Here is a 15330-nt window from a genome sequence, read left to right on the forward strand (position 1 = left end):
TACAAAATAAAAAGTTTTAAAAAATATGTTATCTCAGACATTGATTATATCCTATCAATTATTTAATTTTTATTTTTTTAAATTATTTAAGTATGATAACATATTTACAGGAGACTTGGAAAATACAGAACAAGGTTACATATATATTCCACTGTATATTACAATTATTTTTTAAGTAGAAAAATTAAGATTTTTAGTCGGAGTTTCAATGCTATGCAAAGTCACTTCAGTCATGTCCAACTCTCTGCGACCCCATAGACGGCAGCCCACCAGGCTCCCCTGTCCCTGGGATTCTCCAGGCAAGAACACTGGAGTGGGTTGCCATTTCCTTCTCCAATGCATGAAAGTGAAAAGTGAAAAGTGAAAGTGAAGTTGCTCAGTCGTGTCCGACTCTTAGCGACCCCATGGATTGCAGCCTAACAGGCTCCCCCGTCCATGGGATTTTCCAAGCAAGAGTACTGGAGTGGGATGCCACTGCCTTCTCCGGGAGTTTCAATAGCAAACTCAAAAATTAACAGAATGAATATATAGAGAAGCAGAAGGATATAATAGACCTGAAAAGCACTGTGAACCAATTCAACATAATTAAGACTTATACAATTTTCACACAACAGTAGGATACAAATTCTATTCAAGTTCCCATAAACTAGGAGACACTGGAATATACCCAGGGATATAAAACAAGATGCAAAAATTTCATGGTTAAGAAGTTTTGAAAATATGCAGAGTCTGTTCTCTTATCACTGCAGAATTATGTTAGAAAGCAATATCAAAAGATATTTGAAAATAACACACATAGTTTCAAATGCAATGTGACATTTAACAAGAGAGATCTTCAATTTAGCCACTGAAAGGCTCAATAAAGTTAGACTGAAAAAAACACAGAGGGTGACTGCAGAGAAAAAAGCATTTAAGTGAGAAATTAGTATCAAAATTAGAAATTAATATTAGAGACACTTAAACAAAATCCCATGTTTATGGAAGTTAAATGTCCACTTTTAAATGATGGGTCTATTTAAGAAGAAAATTAGAAAATATTTGTAATAGAAAAAAATGAAAAGACAATTTACCAGAATTTGTTGCATGCAGCTGAAGCTGCTCAATGCAATTAAATACAATATGGAGTCTGGAATAAGATATAAAAACAAGTAATGGACACTAGCATAAAATTTTCTGCAATTTGAACAAAATCTGTACTTTAGTTAATACTGTCAGGTCAGTTCAGTCACTCAGTCATGTCCAGCTCTTTGTGACCCCGTGGACTGCAGCACGCCAGGCTTCCCTGTCCATCACCAACTTCCAGAGCTTACTCAAACTCATGTCCATTGAGTCAGTGATGCCATCCAACCATCTCATCCTCTGTTATCCCCTTCTCCTCCCACCTTCAATCTTTCCCAGCATCAGGGTCTTTTCCAGTGACTCAGTACTTTGCATCAGGTGGCCGAAGTATTGGAGTTTCAGCTTCAGCATCAGTCCTTCCAATGAATATTCAGGACTGATTTCCTTTAGGATTGACTAGTTGGATCTCCTTGCAGTCACCTGTTAATTTCCTGATTTTCTTATAACATAATATTTCATTATATTTGCAGAATTGGATTAGAAGTTTCAAACCTCATTCAAATTTTTTTAAAAATCACTAAGATAATAAATTTTCTAGGCTTTTAGCAGTAATACTAGATGCCAAAATACATGAAACTACATCAAGTTTAGAGTGAATATAAATTATAAATCTAACATTCTATTCATATAAAGTCAATAGGTGGAATTAAAATGTCATAACTTTTTTAGGTAGGCAAAAGTTCATAAATTTTCTTAAATATATATATTTTATTATACATTCTCTATACACACACACACACACACACACATGTAAGTGAAACTGTTAGTCGCTCAGTTGTGTTCGACTCTACGACTCCCTGGACTGTAGCCTGCCAGGCTCCTCTGTAATTCTCTAGGCAAGAATACTGGGGTGGGTAGCCATTCCCTTCTCCAGGGGATCTTTTTGACCCAGGGATGGAACCTGGATCTTACCATCTGAGACACCAGAGAAGTCCTATGTACACACACACATACACACACACACACACACATATATGTATAGAAAAGATTTTCCACTATGGTTGATAAAGACTTGAGAAACAACAATAATATAAAGAGATAGAGAAATTGGAAAACATAAACTAAATGAAATGGAGGGCTGAATATGAAATAAAAAAGGGAAACAAACTAGATGAAAGTAAAAGATCATCATATAGTCCAGTTGATTTTAAATTAAACATGGTTGTCCATTAGAAACATATCTAGAGCTTTGGATAACAACAGCAATACCCGGGCATTTGTATTTTTCAAAAAATTCCAAGATAATTTTTATGCATCTGGATTTTGAAAAGTGACTGCAAGTTTTTCTATTAAATGATAGTTTTAGTAATATAGAATTCTATTATTTTCTGTTGACCAATTATGATACAATGTTATTAAGTGAGTAATAGTTTCATAATCACAATAGTTGAACCATAAAGAAGGCTGAGTGCCAAAGAATTGGTGCTTTTGAACTGTGGTGTTGGAGAAGACTCTTGAGAGTCCTTTGGATTGCAAGGAAATCAAACCAGTCCATCCTAAAGGAAGTCAGTCATGAATATTCATTGGAAGAACTGATGCTGATGCTGAAGCTGAAGCTCCAGTACTTTGGCCACCTGATGCGAAGAGCCAACTCACTGGAAAAGACCCTGATGCTGGGAAAGATTGAAGGCAGAAGGAGAAAGGGACAACAGAGGCCGAGATGGTTGGATGGCACCACTGACTTGATGGACATGAGTTTGAGCAAATTCCGGGAGATGGTGAAGGACAGGGAAGCCTGACCTGCTGCAGTCCATGGAGTCACAAAGAGTCAGACACAACTGAGTGATTGAACAACAACAATCAATCGTAAAAGATGTTTATCAGTTTTCATAGTCAATAACCAGATAAAAAATAAAAGATAATTACAATTATAAGCCATAATGGAAACATGATTAATCTAACAATATAATTACATACAATTTGGGAGGTTAAGTAGAGTGATGTGGTAAGTGGAAGTACATACATGCACATGTTCTCATCCACCCAGCCAGTCTATGTCTTTTGGTTGATGCATTTAATTCATTTACATTTAAGGTAATTATTGATAAGTATGATCCTATTCAGTTCGGTTCAGTTCAGTCCAGTCACTCAGTCGTGTCCGACGCTTTGCGACCTCATGAATCACAGCACGCCAGACCTCCCTTGTCCATCACCAACTCCCGGAGTTCACCCAAACTCATATGCATCAAGTCTGTGATGCCATCCAGCCATCTCATCCTCTGTCGTCCCCTTCTCCTCCTGCCCCCAATCCCTCCCAGCATCAGGGTCTTTTCCAATGGGTCAACTCTTGGCATGAGGTGGCCAAAGTATTGGAGTTTTAGCCTCAGCATCAGTCCTTCCAATGAACACCCAGGACTGGTCTCCTTTAGGATGACCCTGCAAAAGCGCGGCTGAGAAGAGCTACCCCACACCCAAGGTCAGGGGCTGCTGCCGAGACGAGCTACCCCAAGCCCGAGGTCAGCGGCAGCGGCCGAGAGGAGCAACCCCACGTCCAAGGAGCGGTGGTTGCGCAGGGGAGGGCCGAGAGGAGCTATTCCACATTCAAGGTCAGGAAGGGTGACCTCGTCCAAGGTAAGGAGCAGTGGCTGTGCTTTGCTGGAGCAGCACCCTACGTCCAAGGTTAGAGAAACCCAAGTGAGACTGTAGGTGTTGCAAGAGGGCATCAGAGGGCAGACACACTGAAACCATAATCACAGAAAACTAGCCAATCTGATCACATGGACCACAGCCCTGTCTAATTCAATGAAACTAAGCCATGCTGTGTGGGGCCACCCAAGACAGATGGGTCATGGTGGAGAGGTCTGACAGAATGTGGTCTACTGGAGAAGGGAATGGCAAACCACTTCACTATTCTTGTCTTGAAAACCCCATGAACAGTATGAAAAGGCAAAATGATAGGATACTGAAAGAGGAACTCCCCAGGTCAGTAGGTGCCCAATATGCTGCAGGAGATCAGTAGAGAAATAACTCCAGAAAGAATGAAGGGATGGAGCCAAAGCAAAAACAATACCCACTTGTGGATGTGACTGGTGATAGAAGCAAGGTCCAATGCTGTAAAGAGCAATATTGCATCAGATCAGATCAGATCAGTTGCTCAGTCGTGTCTGACTCTTTGCGACCCCATGAATCACAGCATGCCAGGCCTCCCTGTCCATCACCAACTCCCGGAGTTCACTCAGACTCACGTCCATCGAGTCAGTGATGCCATTAGCCATCTCATCCTCTGTCGTCCCCTTCTCCTCCTGCCCCCAACCCCTCCCAGCATCACAGTCTTTTCCAATGAGTCAACTCTTAGCATGAGGTGGCCAAAGTACTGGAGGTTCAGCTTCAGCATCATTCCTTCCAAAGAAATCCCAGGGCTGATCTCCTTCAGAATGGACTGGTTGGATCTCCTTGCAGTTCAAGGGACTCTCAAGAGTCTTCTCCAACACCACAGTTCAAAAGCATCAATTCTTCGGCGCTCAGCCTTCTTCACAGTCCAACTCTCACATCCATACATGACCACAGAAAAAACCATAGCCTTGACTAGACGAACCTTTGTTGGCAAAGTAATGTCTCTGCTTTTCAATATGCTATCTAGGTTGGTCATAACTTTCCTTCCAAGGAGTAAGCGTCTTTTAATTTCATGGCTGCAGTCACCATCTGTAGTGATTTTGGAGCCCAGAAAAATAAATCTGGCACTGTTTCCACTGTTTCCCCATCTATTTCCCATGAAGTGGTGGGACCGGATGCCATGATCTTCGTTTTCTGAATGTTGAGCTTTAAGCCAACTTTTTCACTCTCCACTTTCACTTTCATCAAGAGGCTGGAACCTGGAATGTCAGGTCCATGAATCAAGGCAAATTGGAAGTGGTCAAACAGGAGATGGCAAGAGTGAACGTTGACATTCTGGGAATCAGCAAACTAAAATGGACTGAAATGGGTGAATTTAACTCATGACCATTATATCTACTACTGACGGCAGGATCCCTTAGAAGAAATGGAGTAGCCATCATGGTCAACAAAAGAGTCCGAAATGCAGTACTTGGATGCAATCCCCAAAACAACAGAATGATCTCTGTGCATTTCCAAGGCAAACCATTCAATATCACGGTGATCCAAGCCTATGCCCCAACTAGTAATGCTGAAGAAGCTGAAGTTGAACGGTTCTATGAAGACCTACAAGTACTTTTAGAACTAACACCCAAAAAGATGATCCTATTACCAGTTCTAAATTGTTTGGGGTTTATTTTTGTAGGTCTTTTCCTTCTGTTGTGTTTCCTACCTACTGCAGAGACATTCCTTTAGTATTTATTGTAAAGCTGGTTTGGTAGTGCCTAATTCTTTTAACTTTTGCTTATCTGGAAAACTTTTGATTTCTGAAGTCTAAACGGAAGTCTTGCTGAGTAGAGTATTCTTGGTTGTAGGTTCTTCCCTTAAATCACTTTAAATATATGGTGCCATTCCCTCTGGCTTGCAGTGTTTCTGTTGAGATATCAGCTGATAACCTTATGGGAATTCCCTTGTATGTCATCTGTCATTCTTCCCTTGTTGCTTTTAATATTTTATCTTTGTCTTTAGTTTTCATCATTTTGATTAGTATGTGTCTCAGTATGTTTCTCCTTGGGTTTATCCTGCCTGGGACTCTGTGCTTCCTGAACTTGGTTGACTATTTCCTTTCCCATGTTAGGAAAGTTTTCAACTATTATTTCTTCAAGTATTTTCTCAGGTCCTTTCTCCTTCTCTTCTCCTTCTGGGACCCTTATAATGTGAACATCGGTGTATTTAATGATGTCCCAGAGGTCTCTTAGGTTATCTTCATTTTTATCATTCTTTTTTCTATATTCTCTTCTGCAGCACTGATTTCCACCATTCTGTCCTCCAGATCACTTATCTGTTCTTCTGCCTCAGTTATTTTGCTATTGAGTCCTTCTAGTGTGTTATTCCGGAGAAGGCAATGGCACCCCAGTACTCTTGCCTGGAAAATCCCATGGACGGAGGAGCCTGGTAGGCTGCAGTCCATGGGGTCGCTAGGAGTCGGACATGACTGAGCAACTTCACTTTTCACTTTCATGCATTGGAGAAGGAAATGGCAACCCACTCCAGTGTCCTTGCCTGGAGAATCCCAGGGATGGGGGAGCCTGGTGGGCTGCCATCTCTGGGGTCACACAGAGTTGGACACGACTGAAGTGACTTAGCAGCAGCAGTGTGTTGTTCATCTCATTTTGTTTTTTAGTTCTTCTGGGTCTTTGGAAAACATTTCTTGCATCTCCTCCATTCTTTTTCCAAGATCCTATATCATCTTCACTATCATTATTCTGAGTTCTTTTTCTGGAAGGTTGCCTATCTCCATTTCATTTAGTTGTTTTTCTGGGGTTTTATTTTGTTCCTTCATCAGGGATATAATCCTTTGCCTTTTCATTGTGTTTAACTTTCTGTGATTGTGGTTTTTGTACTGGTGGCTGCTGGATTGTAGTTCTTCTTGCTTCTACTGTCTGCCCTCTGGTGGAAGAGGCTATCTAAGAGGCTTGTATAAGCTTTCTTCTGGAAGGACTGGTGGTCAGAAAAACTGGGTCTTTCTCTGGTGGGCAAGGCCATGCTCAGTAAAATTTTAATCCAATTATCTGCCAGTAGGTGGGGCTGTGTTCCCTCCCTGTTAGTTGTTTGGCCTGAGGTGACCTAACCCTGGGGTCTGCGGACTCTATGGTAGGGTTAATGGTGACCTCCAAGAGGACTTACACCAAGGGGCCCCTACCAGCATAACTGCTACCAGTGCCCCTGTACCCATGGCAAGCCAGTGCCAACCCACACCTTCACAGGAGACCCTCCATCACTAGCAGGTGGGGCTGGCTCAGTCTCTTGTGGGGTCACTGCTCCTTTCCCCTGGGTCTTGGCACACACAAGATTTTGTTTGTGCCCTCCAAGAGTGGAGTCTCTGTTTCCCCTAGTCCTGTAAAAGTCCTGCAATCAAATCCCACTGGACTTCAAAGTCAGGTTCCCTGGGGATTCCCAGTCCCTTTGCCAGATCCCCAGGCTGGGAAGCCTAATATGAGGCTCAGAACCTTCACAACAGTGGGAGAACATCTTTAGTATTATTGTTCTCCAGATTGTGGATCACCCACCCAGAAGGTATGGGATTTGATTTTATCATATTTGTGCCTTTTCTCTCATCTCATTGTGGCTTCCTCTTTGTCTTTGGACATGGGGTATCTTTTGTTTTGTGGGTTCCAGTGTCCTCCTGTCAATGACTGTTCAACAGCTAGTTAATTTTGGTGCTCTTGCAAGAGAAGATGAGCTCACGTCCTTCCACTCTGCCCTATCCTATCAATTTTTAAAACGAAAATAAATTTAAATTGATGCCATTCATTGATCGATGAGGATGGACACTCATATATCCTAGTGGGAGTCTATACTGACATGACCAGTGATAGCTCAATTTAGAAATACAATTTAGAAATACAATTAACAATGTGTAGCAGCAGCTATAAAAATTGGCATATCATTTGACCCAGCAAATCCATTTGGGGGAATCTGTCAAAAGGAATTTAGATAGAAGAGCAAATGTGAATGTACAGGGATGTTCAGGTATTAGTTATAAGCAGGAAACTGGAAAAAGCCTAAGTGTTCAATGGTAGAAGACTGGTACATAAATTTTCACACAAGCTTGCAATGGAATCTTACTCAGCAATAATAAAGCTGTAGAAGTATACTTAATCACACAAAGATATGGTCATGGAATACTGAGCTATTAATATTTAAGCAATAATATTTACTGTATGATTCTGCTTTGTGAGGAAAGACTATATATCTAGATAAAGATATGCATGTACCATGTATAGGATATCCAGTTGGAGAAAGAGAATTATTTATGGACTTTTCTTAACCCAGTACTTCCTGGGTATAAATGATGAATTAACACGTCTCCTCTCCCTTGGAGGAGAGACCTATGCACAAAGATTGGCAGGGGAAAGGGATCAACAGAAAGATCCCTGAAACATGCCACTATGCACCAAAGATGTAGCAGCCTGCCCAGGCTCTAAAATGAACTGTTGGTCGGGGGGCAATCCCTCACACTGTGTTTCAGCTCAGAGAGGATGAGAAGCCTTGTGACTGGAGAGGAGCAAAGGGGTTATTCTCAGCTCTACTGCAGCTGCAAACCCCCAAGGAGATGCCTCCTTCTCCCCTTCACCATAGCTCCAGCAGGCTGTGGGGCTTCTGCTGGGACAGCTGAGCACTCACTGAGTACCTGCACCCAGATCTGACGGGACTAACATTGACCTGTGCCTGCTCTGTTCATGTCATGATCACATGAATTTTCTCATCCATTCCCCTCATCCTTGATTCATGTTTCCCTCCATATAGCCGGTCGAAGGCAGATCTGAGTTAGTACTTGGAGCTCAGTGCTCACTGCCCTGCACCACATCCAGTGTAAAGAGGATGGAAAAAGAGTATACTGTGCTTCAGGAGTTCAAGCTGGAGACGAACTGCACACCCAATAGGGACAGAGAGAAAGAAAGAAGACAAGATGCCAGTGCGTAGTAAACTCCCTCATTTCAGAGGGCAAGATGGGCATAGGTTAATCATGGAGAATGGCAGCATGTGACAGGACCCGAGGGAGACTGATGACTGTGGTGGCAACAAAAACAACTGCAACATGTGCCGGTTTACTGTGATGCCAGGCACTGCACTAAGCACTGCACCTCTATTAATGCATTTAAATTTCGCAGTACTCTTAGGTATCCCTATCCAATAAAGAATCTGAAGCACAGAGCTTAAGAAACCTAACCAAGACCACACAGCTGGAATGTGATAGAGCCATGATTCCAACCCAAATAGTCTCCCCCTGCCCCTATCTGGCTTAAAACAACACAAACTAATTACCCTAAGAGTTCTGTAGGTCAGAAGTCAAGTACAGGTCTCATCAGACTAAACCCAAGATGTCAGAAAGCTATGTTCCCTCCTGGAGGCTCTAGAGGAGAATCTCCTTTCTGATCATTCAGGTTGTTGGCAAAATTGAGTTCCTGTGGGTATAGGACTGAGGTCCTACAGTTCTTTCTTTCTGGATGTGAAACGAGGGTGGATCCCAGCTTCCAGAGGCAGCTGCATTCCTTGGCTCAGGGCCTCCTTCCTCCATTTTCAAAGTCAGCACCAGCGGTGGAGTCCTTTTCACAGTGTGCATCGCTAACCTTTCTCGATCGTCTTCCATTTTTTTGCAAAAGTTATTCTTGTAAATTGAAGTAACAATATATATAACATAAAATTTTTATGAGTTTAAAGTGTACAGTTCAGTAGCATTCATATTGTTGTGAAACCATCACCACTACCCATCTCCAGAATTCTTTTCCTCTTGCAAAAGTGAAATGCTATACTCAAAGAGTAACTCCCTATTTTTTCCTTCCCCAGTTCCTGGCAACCAGCATTCTACATTTTTCTCAAAGAATATGACTACTCTAGGAACCTCATATAAAGGGAATCACACAGTATTTGTCCTTCTGTGACTGGCTTATTTCACTCAACATAGTGTACTCGAGGTTCATCACATTGTGGCATGTGTCAGAACTTTCTTGAAAGCTGAGTAATATTCCATTGCATATCCATTCATCCATACATGGACACTTGGGTTGCTTTTACCCTTAGGCTATTGTGCAAAATACTGCTCTGAACACCAGGGTACGATATCTCTTCATGCTTCTGCTTTCAATCCTTTGTGGGTATGTGGAACTGCCAGAAGTGGAATTACTGGATCATATGGTAGTTGTGTTTTTCATTTTTTGAAGAACCTCCATACTACTTTCGGGAGCAGCTGCACCGTTTTACATTCTGAATGCAGATCTTCTTAATGCACAGCCTATTCCTTTAATTTCATGCTGTCTGAGTAAGGGTGGTCTGGGTACAAGGACCTAGGGATAAAGATGCAGAGGTAGAGGAAGCAGGTGTGTTTGGAGGGCAGGGTGGAACCCATCCTGGCTGGCCCAGAGGCCCCAGAGGTGCGCCAGGCTGAGATCTATCAGCTTGATGCTGAAGAAACAAGGAGGCACTGACGGTTCTGAGGAAATGAAGAAGCTCCGAAGGCAGGGTTTCATTGGGAAGACTATTCTGGTGACAGCACATGGCTTAGATTGAGGGGTTGAAAGCTGGCATGAAACAAACCCTGTAGCCTATGGTTCTCTTTGAGGAGCCTAGAGATTTTTTTTTAATATACGTTCATTAGTTCACCCAATGATCCATTGATCCCAAATCCACCATCACACTCAGTGCCACATCCTGAGCCCACAAGGCCTGAAGCCACAACATGAATCGACCTGGGACTCAGCCCAATGGGCAGGCTGACACAGCAGCCTGCTACTCCCAGCAACATACAAAGGGGATACTTTGGGAACTCAAGGTGTGGGCCAACACAGAAAATCCACATTTGTCACTGTATGGGAGGAAAAAGTGTATGGGAGAAAATCCACATTTGACATGTATGGGAGGAAAAACATCACATTCTAGGGACTGGTCACATTTGCCCAGCCTCAGAATCCCAGTTCCTCACAGGGCACAAGGTTACTCTCACCCACAAATGCATAACACTGGCTATAAATTCAACTATAGCTTAGGATTTTCAGAGCATGGCTTAATAATTAGGGACAAAGCTGAGTAAAAGGACCAATTTCCATTTGTGTTTTCTGCCAAGGTTCTAATTTTTAGAGTTATTTCCCCCCAGAGTCCAAAGAAAATAAAATCATTTTCTTTGAGCAAAACTTTTCCATGCAGAAGAAAGTTGCTGCCTGTTCTAATGGATACCCGAGAGCCATGTGCTGCTTAAGCTTCTTGGAGCAGCTGAGCTGCAGATGTGGAGGACCGGCCAGGCTCAGCTCCCAGCCAGCCCTCCTGGGCACATCTGCGACAGGGGACTTTCCTCTGGAAGCCATATTGCTAATGGCCTCTTCCGCTCCTCTATGTGCCCCCGCAGCAGCCCCCAGTTTCTAGCCTTCAGGCCCAAACAGGCTCCTTCTGCAGCTTGCCTACCTGGGTGGGGATGGAACCATGCTCAAGTGAATACCTGCTGTGACCCTGCTAGGCAGGGTCAGCCCAGGAGTAGCTCTGGTCCAGAATCGGTGCTTTGCTTTTCAGGGGTGGGGAGCCCTAAGCACCAGAGTAGGAGGCGGTGATGAAGGAAGGCACATCAGGCCCACAAATCATCCACAACCCTTGAACACCCAGAATCCATTCTCCTCATACATTCAGCTCCAGTCTCCTCAACTTCGTGACTCTTCCTCATTCTGAGGCATTCAGCACACCTCCCCCTTCATCAAGGAAACAGAAGCCACAGGGGCAGCATTCTCAGTCTCCCAACCCCCACCTGTGCTTCCTCCTGGTCTTGATCCTCACCTCCTCCTACCTCTTCAGGGTCCTCGATACTGTACTCACTTCAACCCTTTGGTCTCCCATGCTCTCCTGGGTGCTCTGCTGTCCACCACACTAACACCCTCCCTCGTGAGCGCCTCCCAGCACCCCATGCCCCTCCCAGGTGCTGCCCATTTAGTCTCACCTCTTCCTCTCCTCTGTACCTCCCACCCATTCCTCAGTCCACTGCCCCCCAGTATAACCCACCAAGTTCTAAAATGATCTCTCTATTGCTGAACCCAGCGGTCACATTTTGGAGCTTGGTGCCACCCTGCTTCTGTCTGCTGCCTCCTCTCTTCCTCTATCTTTCCCTTCATCTGGATGGGTTCCTCAGGCTATGTGACAAGCCCTCTCCTCTTCTCTCTCTGTAGAGCCCTCTTGAGAGATCTCACCTCATCCCTGATTTTTTTACTGTCAATCCAGAGCCTGAGAAATAGATCCTGGGCACCTCCATTGTGATGTTCCACCTGGACAAGCCTTTCTCCACCCAACCTGTTCCAACTTCCTGTTCCTTACAGCCACCCAGACCAGCAACCCAAGAGCTTGCCCATGCTCCTCCCTCCCTCTCCTCTCACAGCTAATGAAGCCCAGGCCCCAAGCAATTCTACTCCTAAGCACCAGGAGAAGAATCAGCTACTATCTACTCTTCTCACCCCATACTCCTGAGCAGCTTCCCAGCTCACCCACCAGCTGCTGCCCAAGGTCTGGGTCCTCAAATCCATCCTCACCCAACTAGAATGCCAAAGAGCTCAATGCATCCCCGATTGACAACTCCCATGGGTCTCCCTAGCTTCTAGGATAAGTTCAAACCTCCTGAACATGGTACAAGCACTAAATAATCTGAATGCCGATTAACCCTCTTTCTAGTCTCATTCCTTTCAAGCATCACTGCTCCTGCCTGTCTTTTTGTCCCCACCTACCCCAACCTTCATATATACAAACTCCACTTTCTAACTATATTGACTGAACTCATATCCTTGAACACTCTGGTTTAGAGAAGACTTTTATGGTCTTTTTTCCCAATTCCTACTTATGCCTTCTTAATGTAGGCATCACTTCCCTTCAAAAGTGCCCTGACACCTCAGGCCTGGATTGAGTGTCCCTCCAGTCTTCCCTAAATGTTCCGTGAGGTCAGGGACATGCCTATCTTGCCCTCCAGGTGTCCCTACACTTCAAACGTATGCCAGTGCTAAATATTAGCATTAAGTAAAAGAATGAGGGATTATGATGTGCTGGGTAACTGAAGAGGCGGGTTTCCCGTGCACAAAGCTGAAACATCCTGGCTGTGCACCTGCAAAGAGTCCATTACTGTGCACAGATGAGCCTCCAGGCAGGGCTCTAGTGGCGTGTCCCCTCATCAATGCTTATGACTTAAGGAGACCGTGATGGCAAGCAGTTGAGCCTGGGGCCAGGACCTACGTGGGACAGAGATTCCAGCTGATGAAGAGCTTCAGCAACACACCCACTGTCCTATCTATCCATCTAACCCCCCAGCCAAAGAACTAGAGAAGTGCAGCGGGGCATGCAGGATGTACAGTCATTTCTTCCTGGGGAAAGGTAAGCCCTTTAACAGTTGTCAATCTTATTCCATTACTGCCCATCTTATTCTTATGTCTAGAATAGGCACTTAATAGAGATCTGCGGTATGAATGAATGAGTGGATGAAAGCAAACCTGCACCCCTCGCCAGTGGGGAAGGAGTGACAAATGCCAACAGCTCAGAATCAAAGACTCAGTGGGAAGGGTGAGAAGCTCCCTGAGGCCTGTCCATACGTGGGTCTGGAAGGAGCAACAGGCTCATGTGCCCACCACTTACAGCAATAAGCAATGTGCAGGAAGGATGCCAACCAGTGGTTTACCTCAACTAACAAGAGAGTCTGTTAAGTCCAACACCAAGCCTGTCAACCAGGTTCCTTTCTCTCCCTCTCTCCCAGAGGCTCAGGCTCTCTAGCCTGAGCAACAGCAGCCCCTTCTTTTGAACAGCATGTTACAGTCTACAGATCCTTTATCATCTTCACCAACCCCCTCAACCCTTAGTTTTCAGATGAAGGGATGGCAAGTTCAGGGGCAGAATGTGTTGGACCAAAGCCCCGGTCTCAGGCTGGGGCAGACTGTGAAGCGAGGCAGCAGCTGCTTCAAATCCAGTTCTAGGATATGCATGCAGTATTATCCAGGTACAAGACAACAGGCAGTAGCCAGGGCTGTGATGAACTAGAGGTCAATGCTTTACACAGGGCTACATAGCTCTGGTTTGCACTTGCAATATTGCAAACTGGGCCCTAGGGCAGCCTGGTCCTGCATTTTTTCCAAGAGTAGCCAGGAATCAGGATTTTAAAATAAAGTTTCTTGACCTTTTTAAAATTTATTTTTAATTGGAGGATAATTGCTTTACAATGTTGTGTTGGTTTCTGTCATACATTAGTTGGATCCATCCTCTATTGAAGTATGTTTATCTCATTGGTTATTGGTACTATCCACTGCTATACCCAAGAACCTAGAACAGGAGCTAGCATCTATCAGGCCTACTACAAATATTATCTAGATAGATGGATGGATAAGTGGATAGATGGATGGATGAGTGAAGAGATGAATGGATAGATGATTGGTTGTACAGACAGAGGGGTGGGTGGATGGGTAGATGCATAAATGGATGGATTCACGGATGGGTGGATAGATAGATAATGGGAAAAGAGGGAGAAAGGGAAAGGGAGAGAACTGATATGTCAAGGACTTGTTGACTTGGATAGTCCTTGACTTTGCTACCAGATCAGAGAGCTCAGTGAGGTAGCTGGTCTTTGGTTCCCCAATTGCAGTGTAAATAGATATATTAGTTACTCAGAGGGCTCTTCCAAACTCCCCCAACACCTCCCTAACAGCAATATTCATGTGACTCCTACATATTCTCCTTAATCACTAAGACTTGATAAAGGATACTCTAAGGCCAAAGGAAAAATCTGGGTCATTTTGGACCAGGGCTTGAGGTTCTGTTGATGCATTTGGAAAGAAGGCACCTTTGTTACATCTCTAAGTGTGAAAAAATGGCATGATCCAATTTGTCTCCATGGTTAACAAAAGAGAACAGACAGGATGGGAATATGTGGATTTAGGAATGAGGAGAGTTCTGTTCAATTCAGTTGCTCAGTCATGTCTGACTCTGCGACCCCATGGACTGCAGCATGCCAGGCTTCTCTGTCCATCACCAACTCCCAGAGCTTGCTCAAAATCATGTCCATTGAGTCAGTGATGCCATCCAACCATCTCATCCTCTATTGTCCCCTTCTCCCTCTGCCTTAAATCTATCCCAGCATCAGGGTCTTTTCCAATAAGTTGGCTTTTTGCATCAGGTGACCAAAGTATTGGAACTTCAGCATCTGTTCTTCCAATGAATATTCAGGACTGATTTCCTTTAGGATGGACTGGTTGGATCTCCTTGCTGTCCAAGGGACTCTCAAGAGTTCGCCAACACCACAGTTCAAAAGCACTAACTCTTCAGCGCTCAGCTTTCTTTATGGTCCAGCTCTCACATCCATACATGGCTGCTGGAAAAACCATAGCTTTGACTAGACGGACCTTTGTTGGTAAAGTAATGTTTCTGCTTTTTAATATGCTGTCTAGGTTTGTCATAGCATTTCTTCCAAGGAGCAAGGGTCTTTTAATTTCATGGCTGCAGTCACCATCTGTAGTGATTTTGGACCCCAAGAAAATAAAGTCTGTCACTGTTTCTACTTTTTCCCCATCTATTTGCCATGAAGTGATGGGACTGGATGCCATGATCTTACTTTTTTGAATGTTGAGTTTTAAACCAACTTTTCACTCTCCTCCTTCACTTTCATCAAGGGGCTCT

At 44.0% G+C, this 15330-nt stretch overlaps 1 protein-coding gene across 1 annotated transcript in view; it reads right to left on the reverse strand.

Moving 5' to 3' along the window:
- COL23A1 (collagen type XXIII alpha 1 chain) overlaps window positions 1-15330 on the reverse strand; it is a 406818-nt gene that overhangs the window by 314920 nt on the left and 76568 nt on the right. The gene's annotated exons all lie outside the window — the stretch shown is intronic.

Source organism: Bubalus kerabau, chromosome 1 (assembly GCF_029407905.1).
Source record: "Bubalus kerabau isolate K-KA32 ecotype Philippines breed swamp buffalo chromosome 1, PCC_UOA_SB_1v2, whole genome shotgun sequence".
NCBI lineage: Eukaryota > Metazoa > Chordata > Mammalia > Artiodactyla > Bovidae > Bubalus > Bubalus kerabau.